This window comes from Pteropus alecto, unplaced genomic scaffold, assembly GCF_000325575.1.
Source record: "Pteropus alecto unplaced genomic scaffold, ASM32557v1 scaffold3, whole genome shotgun sequence".
Taxonomy (NCBI): Eukaryota; Metazoa; Chordata; class Mammalia; order Chiroptera; family Pteropodidae; genus Pteropus; species Pteropus alecto.
The window spans coordinates 34,485,117-34,493,656 of NW_006442484.1; the positions used below are offsets into that span (position 1 = coordinate 34,485,117).

Sequence of the window (8,540 nt, forward strand, 5' to 3'; positions counted from 1 at the left end):
GAAAAGGAGGCTGCTGTGAAGTGGGAGGGAAGGGGAGGAGTTTATGGTGGAGTTATTTTGGAGTTTCTGCGTTTTCTTTCCAGTATTTCAAAACCTCGTCTTGAATCCAAGATTACTTGTTATTTCTCTGTTTCTAGAACAGAATAGCCTAGTGGTGAAAATATGGAAACAGCATATTCTTAAGAATTTGTGTAAAGGTATTATCATATTTGAAAAGCTTAATTAAGATGGTGATATGGAGAAATGACAGATAAAGCAACTCAAATAAAAGGATGGAAAGTAATTAAGTGAAGAAAAAACATTCTCAAGCATTACCAGGAAAACAGACATGCAAAACTTGCAAGTTGTAGCTTGCTTTATGCGACAAGGCGCTTTCCTGTAGAGTAGCATACCGTGATTTTTGCAAAATGAAATGTTTGAAATTCACTAATATATTTTCTATTTGAAGGAATTCTGCGTGTTTAATATGTGTGTGGCTGAAAAAAAAAAAAACAAACCTTTCTGGTGTAAATAATCTCAGCTAATCAAGATCCCACTATGGGAATATCTCTTCCTGTTCTGAGTTGTGACCGGTTTTAGAAGGCAGCAGATCTGGGTTTAAACAGAGCTCCACCTCTTATTTACTATGTGATATCAGGTAAGTTATTTTACCTCATTGACCTTCAATTTCCTTAATAGTAAAATAGTGATAATAATACATACTCATGGAATGTTGTAGAACTGAATTTAGTGAGGTAACATGTGCAAAATACCTTAGTGCCTGGATCATGGTAAGAAATTAATGTTAGTTACTCCTTTAGGAAGGGGTCAGGGCAGGCAGGCATTCTCCTGGGGAATCGGACTGCACAGAAGCTTAATGCAGTCAAGAGCTGACTTGACTCTCATTTAGATACAGAAACCAAGAATGCTTTGTTTTAGGATTTCTCCTCCAAGGGAACCAAACTTGTGCTGGTGGTTCATTTAGGCCTTAGAGATAAATCAAAGAAGACCTGGGTGACCAGGAATAAAGATCAGCTGCTGCCTCAGGCTCCAGATGAAGCCCTGAGTCCTCGTAGTTCCCCCCGGTAGCTATTAGGACCCTTGCTCCAGCTGGCCAATGTCAGCACTGAACTGTGGCCCAGCCTGGTCCCATCTGCCATCCTACCTTCCAGTGTCAGACTACTGCTGCCCGCCTTGAATTCTCAGCTGGCCAGCTAAACTTATTGTTCCCATCTAGAACAAAAAGCATTGCCTAGTCCAACAGATTTTAGGTTTTGATTTTCAAATATCCTCTTTCCTAACATTGAACAATGTGTGTTTGTACTATAGCAAAAGAAAAAGAAGCATATTTTAGGAAAGCAAACTGCTAGCCTTGCCTGAAGCAGGCAATGGGGAGAGAAAGTTACTCAGAGTGGCTCTGGGTAGCACAGGGGTTCGGTTTGGCATGGGTCAAAGAAGATTGAACACAGTTTGGGACAACTAGTTGCCCTAGAGTTAGTCAAGCTAAGTAGGACATGGGTTCAAGGGGCCTGACATCAGAGCAAGCAGAGGCCAGAGCTCAGACATTGGCCAATGCAAAGGGAGAGTTTCAGGCAAAGACAGTCCTGTTCTCATCCTAGGTTATTAGAGAAGGTAACCTGGAAGCTTCATTAGTTCAGATTCCTCTTAGAACTCTCTAGACCTTAAAGGAACCACAGTCTTCATATTCTAGGTCTGGTCCCTGTGACACCAGAAAGCATCTCCATGCCCCATGTGTCGCTTGTTTCCCTCAGTAGGGAGAACAAATATTCTAGCCTTACTAAAGCCTCCAAAAACTGGATCTTCATGAAAACACATCATCATCATCCTTAGAAAATACATGAGTGGACATGGTTCTACAGTGTAGCATTTAGCACATCTGCTTTACACTCAGAAGGTCCTGGGTTCGCACTCCAGTGGAGCCACAGTCTATGGTCTACGGCCATGCCACCCTGAACAAGCCCAATGTCTGATCTTGGAAGCTAAGCAGAGTTGGGCCTAGTTAGTACTTGGATGGGAGACCACCTAGGAAGACCAGGTGCTGTAGGCATAAAATAATTTAAAAAAAAAAAAAAAAAGGAAGGAAGGAAGGAGGGAAGGAAGGAAGGAAGGAAGGAAGAAAATATATGAGACCTCAATTTTTCTGCAGGCTCTCCTCTTCCTGGGGTAGTAACTTTACATCAGGTAAGAATCCCAAAACATTTAGAAAATAGATGGTGGAAGGATGCTAAAAACTGACTTATGCAAATGCAAAGCAATTGGCCAGATAAATATGGAGAATATACCAGTAGAGCCCTTTCTCTAACATACAAGAAGCCTACCTCAGCCATCAATGTGCTTGTGTGGCTGTGCTGCCTGAACACCATGGCATGTACTGATTTTAGAATCTGGCCCTAAGTGACAAGCACAGTCTCAGTGGTAGATCCAAGGAGAGGAACCCTGCTGGCCTGACTGTTGAGCATGAAACCTCATGAGTGTGAAACACTTATGAGATAGTGTCCCCACAAGAGTTCTATTAAGGACAGCTCTGCTGTGGAACATGATTCACTTTTAGGCTTTGTAATTTACTTAGAGATAAAAAGATATGTTTATAGGCATCTCGAGCCTGTATCCCATTTCTATCTAGGGTCTCAGTATTCTTCATTAGCATCCAAGAGAGGATCACCTTGGCCCACAAAACAAATGAACAAGATGTTAAACAGCCGCCCCCCACTCCCCCACCTCCTGTCTAGAAAATTAATAAGATTTTGAATATGATGGTGATCTAACAATGAGTTATATCATGGGAAAGAACACACTCATCTCCCCTTTTATCGAGTTTTCTTGGAAAATGCATACAATGACACAGATAGCTTATCCTGGTGAAGAGGACCTGAGAATTTCTAAAACTCTTGAGTTCCTTGTAAGAAGGCCTACATTCCTGTGAGATACAAATAACTACAGAGAAATGCCCTGAACTAAAACTTGTTTTCATTTCAAGGGAACTGGAACAAAAGGTCACTTCAAAATGTAAGATCAAGATAAGAAAAGCAAATAGAAGTCCAGATGTTCTATTTCCCTCTCAGTGGTGAATGCTTACAGAGGGTCTGCTAGTCCTGGCTGTAGGTGAGGGCTAAATTAGAATAACGAAAAGCACCTGTTGACTCCAACCACCTGGACTCTAACCCTGACACTCTGGCCCCAGGTGGGCCTTTATTACAGAAGCAGTGGCTCTTCCCCTTCTCTGTTAGAACCCCATCGTGAACAAATGTGGTCAGATAATCTCTTGAAAAGGATTGAAGTTAAAGCCTCTGGATACTCCAAGAGTGTCTCTTCATCACCCCACCCTCTGTGTACCCTAGTAAATTCTCCTCTCCACTTCTTCCAATTCTTATTTTTATTCCTTTGCTTTGCTCTAGAAATTAAAGTGGGGCTTATAAGGAGAGGAAAGCCACAGTTCATATTTTAAGGGTTCTGAGCTAAAAGAAGACACCGGCTGTTCCCCCCAACATACTCACACACTTTTCCCCAACAGAGACCATCTTTTTCCATCTACATCTCAATCCTTATTTATTATATTTATGATTGTGATACACTTTATAAGCTATATATACTAGAGTTTCTTAAGAACTATCCCCTTTAATTCATTGGTTTAAAAACACATTTACAAAGCACTTATTATGCCAAATCAATATATTAAAATGTTTCCTTCCACGTGTAGTTTTGTAGAAAATACATACAACATACCCAAGACTCACAGTCTGCAAGATTACAAAGACTCAAAACAACCCCAAGGACAATCGACAATTCCCTGTGCACAGCTCACCTACAAAATCATTTTTTTTTTTTTAGAAATAAAACAGGGCAGTCTAGCCAGCCATTATCTCAGAAGTGAATTATGTGCCTTTTACCAAAGCTTGGCCCAATGTCACCCTTCTTACATTTCTTGGCTTTGTTTATTTGCCATCTTCTTCTCGAAAATTATAGACATGGTAATTCACTTGAGATGCACTGGGAATCTCAATCTGGCACCAGCTTTACTGAGAAGTTGCTTCCTTTTAGGGTGAGATAGGGCAGCTTTCACTTGATGCATGGGATCGAACAGCTATTTTCATGCCTATCCACAATAACAAGGGGAAGTTCACATTTTTAACATAACAGTCATGTTTCCATCTCAGAATAAAAAATGAAAAACACGACAGCTTGTTTTGGAGCTGGAGGAGAGAGAATCCCAACAAAACACCAAAAAAAAAAACAAAAAAAAAGCCCCCTGGTTAACTTAGATATTGCTGCAGATTTGGGGAGAGGGAGGTACGGGAAAGAAATCACATGCTTATTATGTCTCCATCAAGTTATACCAATTCATTAGATGAATCCAAGAACCCTGAATTCTGATTGACCTCTGATGCTGGCCAATGAAGGCTGGTCAGGACTGCTATCAGTCAGATTGTCAGAAGAATATGCCATAATTTGTCATATAAAGTCTCTCTCTTTTACTGTTTCTTAGTTTTCTAATAAAAATGCCTCTAGCTGAGCCACTTCTTTGGGGTCACCTAATATTCTCATTTAGGGGGCTTGGCTGTTGCAATGTTTGTCAATCGTTTGATTGTAAAAGACAACCCTGAAAGGCAGACTCCCTTTGTTCTGCACCCATTTGCCATGTGGCATCGCGCAAGGAAATGAGCAGCCTAGTGTCTCTCATTTAGAGAAAACTTCCAAAGGACAAGCCCTCTGTTAATCAAGGACTCCACAGTCTTTGAGTTAAAGATACTAACAGCTGTGGCAATACAAAAGAAATTTTTTTTTTTGCATAATATGCCTAATGTAATGGCCTATATAACATCTGTGCTAATGGGGCCTGTTGCCAGCATGCACTGCATTTTTAGCAAGGCATCGAGAATTTCAGAAAGGGACGTGTGGAGCAACAGGCAAATGCTGCATATATTTTATGTCATCCTGAGCTTTACCAAGCAGCTGATATTTTCTAATATGTGAGAGGTGCCCTTTCAACCCTTTCTGCTTGTTGTTTTTGATGTTTTGATTCTGGCTACCAAATCAGCAATTAGGCCAGCAATGTGGTCTCCCTTCATTTTGGCTTGCCTGTTCCCAACATTACTAATGCCAGGTTGCTGGATAGAAAAGTGATGAGGTTTCCTCAGAGATAGACTATGATCACACGTACAATCAAGCTTTATGATCACCGCTCCTTCTCACGTACAATGCTTACTACTGTACTGCCCTGGTGGCACACCCCCAGCCTGCCTGCCTCAGCCTTCACTTATTCTGAAAACTATTCAGAATCTTCACATTTCCAAGAGAAATGCCCCCTCTTGTGGTGGCTGCTGAATACTGCAGTCCTAGCTTCCAGCAGGAGAATTGTAACATACCCTACAGACAACCTCCTCCCTACAAATAGATCTGTGAGGATACTAGGAACTCCAGTCCGCCCAGAAGGCTGAAAGCTTTGAGCCTCTTGCTGTGAGAGCTAAATATTCTCTAACTACATAAGGCTTTCAAATACCATTTGAACCATATAAAACTGCCGATAGTCAACCATTTTTGACCTATAAAATGGCAATTTCATACAGTTCAATGTAATATATAAAGATAAACCAGGAAAACTTCTGCCAGCCCATGTTTTTAGCTGAGCCCTTTGAATACCAGCCAAGAATGGAAATCCTTTCTATTCTAGTAATGACAGTGACAAGTTTTAAAAACAATAAACAAATATTTTTCAAGCCTTAAATGCTAGGTACTTTTTGCCAAGCTCTAAACATAAACTTCTCATGTTTCTTGGTCAATTGGCAGTTAATTATAAGAAGTAGGCTTAGAAAGTTGGACTTCTCTAGATCTGTCATTTATTTGTTAATGAACGTTTGCCAAATAAATGACAAAGCTACCTCTACCCTAGCACAAGTAGCTGGTACTCTGAACAGGCTGCTTTTTCTGATTCAAGGCAAATAAAGGAATGTTAAATGGGATGTTGCAATTCTTTCATAGATGTAATTATTTTTGATAGTGTCCTATGTATTTGTTTTTAATATGAGAAATTAAATAGTGTGTGAGGAATCGTGTTAAGCAATCTTTTTCAATGTTGATTCATCATGCTAATATAATTTTTAAATAAAATTTTATATTTAATTATTCAATATTAAATGTAATTGATATCAAATAGGAATAAATATCTGTAATCTCATATCAGAGACTTTATAATAAAGAGTTCTAAGAAATCAGTAAGGAAAAAAATCAGCAACTCAGTATGGGAAGGAATGTGATCAGACAATTCATATACTTTTTATAAAAAGGTTAAACACATAAAAAGAAGCCCAACTTTCCTCAAACTTAGGGCAGTGAAAATTAAACCTACTCTGAGTTACTATTTTACCTCTCAAATTGGCAAAAAGAATTTAAAACTTTGTTGACATTCTTGACAAGGTTATGGAGAAACAGGCACTCATAACATTTCTGGTGTAAGTACAAATTAGGGCATACTTCCTAGAAAGGGTAATTTTGAAAAAACTATCAACATCACACATATATATACTCCAGGCCCTGGCAAATGCCATGTTCGGTAATATAGGCTACTGATATGCTTGAACACATATAATATAATGCGTATAAATTATTATTAATTGCAGAATTACTTTTAATAGCACAAAATTGCAAACAACCCAAAAGTCAATCAAGAATACGGTTAAATAGAGGAAAGTACTTCCATATAACCGTATTTATGCAGCTGTTAAGAAAAAAAGTAGGAAGTTCTATATGAACCAATATAGAATAATCTCCAAAAAATATTATTTGAAAAAAAGGTACAGGGTATACATTATAGTTATAGTTACAAAAAATATTTTTTTCATTTTTGCTTTATAAACATAAATTTAAAAAACCTCCAGGATACTCAAAAATGTAATACCATTGGTTAATGGAAAAGGCAGATTGTGGAAAGAAAACATTTTATTGTATTCTTATGGGGGTGGGAGATATATAAAAGTATGACATACACAAAAATTAATGTAATAGGATCACGTCAATAGGTTGAAAAAATATTTTATCTTTAACAAATTAATAAATTGTGTGTTAAAGTATAGGAAGAATGTAAGTAAAACTGTTTTAAAGGCCATGTCATACTTATTCCTTACTGATAAACCCCTTGTCTGACCCCAACAAGCTAAGGGTGCGGCTTTTCAGTGCACTAACAGTAACAGAATTTGAGACCCAGTAGAGCACCTGACCCCAAGATAAGAGCTCTGCTGAGTGCCCGACCTTTTTTCAAGACCTCGGGCCACTTTTAGCATAAGCAGATGTCCAACAGCCGGCAAATGAGTCAGTGTCATTTGTTTCCATATGAAATGAATTTAATACGGTTCTTAAATCATTTGAAAGACAGACAGCTCGCAGTCCTTCTGAGCCTGTTCTTCCTGCTGCTGCATCATTCACAGTTGTGAGCCCTACTACATGTTGGGTGCTGGAGCGCATGAGTAGACAGCTCTTGAGTACCCCCAAAACACAGTAGCTTGAACCATATACATTCTAGGGTCCAGCTTTAAACCCCAGGGTCAGCTCACTCCTTGTTGTTGACCTCCAAGAAGTCAAATTTAGTTATTTATAGCATAAGGGTGAGATGACAGCATAAATAAACCCACCCGCAAACCAGAAAGAAATCAAGTTAAAGACGAAGACATTATAAGGAGATTGTTGAGCTTGACAACATGATAAAGGGTTCTTGTGCCTTTTTGTTGCTAAAAATAGTGTTGTTGTTGTTTTAAAGTGATTATATGCATATACACCACTGACCAGCTATGTGACTGGGAGGTCATTTTCACTCTCTGACTTTCCACATTGTTCCCTGTAACATGAAGAAGCTTGAGTTAGAACAGTATTGCTCAACCTTTGATCCTTGTCACGCCCCCCCATGCAACCTTTTTAGACTCTTTTTCCCCAATCACCTACCATCATAAAATGTTAATGCTACAGTTTTGCTGCATGTTGTGTATATACTGTATGTATATCTGTGCTTTATGCATAAATAGTACTTTTTAGCCAATTGTATATGTCGACTTGACTGGGCTAAGGAATACCCAGATAGCTGGTAAGACATTGTTTTGGGGTGTATCTATGATGGTATCTCTGGAAGAGATTAGCATTTGAATGCATAGACTCAGTAAAGAAGATGGCCCTCACCAATGAGGGTGGACATCATCCAACCCGTTAAGGGTCTGAATAGAACAAAAAGGCAGAGGAAGGTGTATGTGTTCTCTTTACTTTTTATCCGGCTGTGACATTCATCTTCTCCTGACTCGTACATTGTACATCAGTGATCCCGGTTCTCAGGCCTTCAAACTCAGACTGAATTACACCACGGCTTTCCTGGTTCTTCAGCTTGCAGACAGCAGATCGTGGAACTTCTCAGCCTCCATAGCCATATGAGCCAATTCTTATAATAACTCTCCTCTTATATTATCTATTAATTTATCCTACCGGTTGTGTTTCTCTATAGAATCTAATACATCCTCTAAGAACCAATTTTTGCACCTCCAATAAAACACATTAATTATATCCAC

The 8,540-nt window shown here is 39.1% G+C and overlaps 1 pseudogene; it reads left to right on the forward strand.

The window, feature by feature from the left end:
• Positions 1 to 1,931: 1,931 nt before the first annotated feature.
• Positions 1,932 to 2,047, forward strand: LOC112470682 (annotated as a pseudogene).
• Positions 2,048 to 8,540: the final 6,493 nt, after the last annotated feature.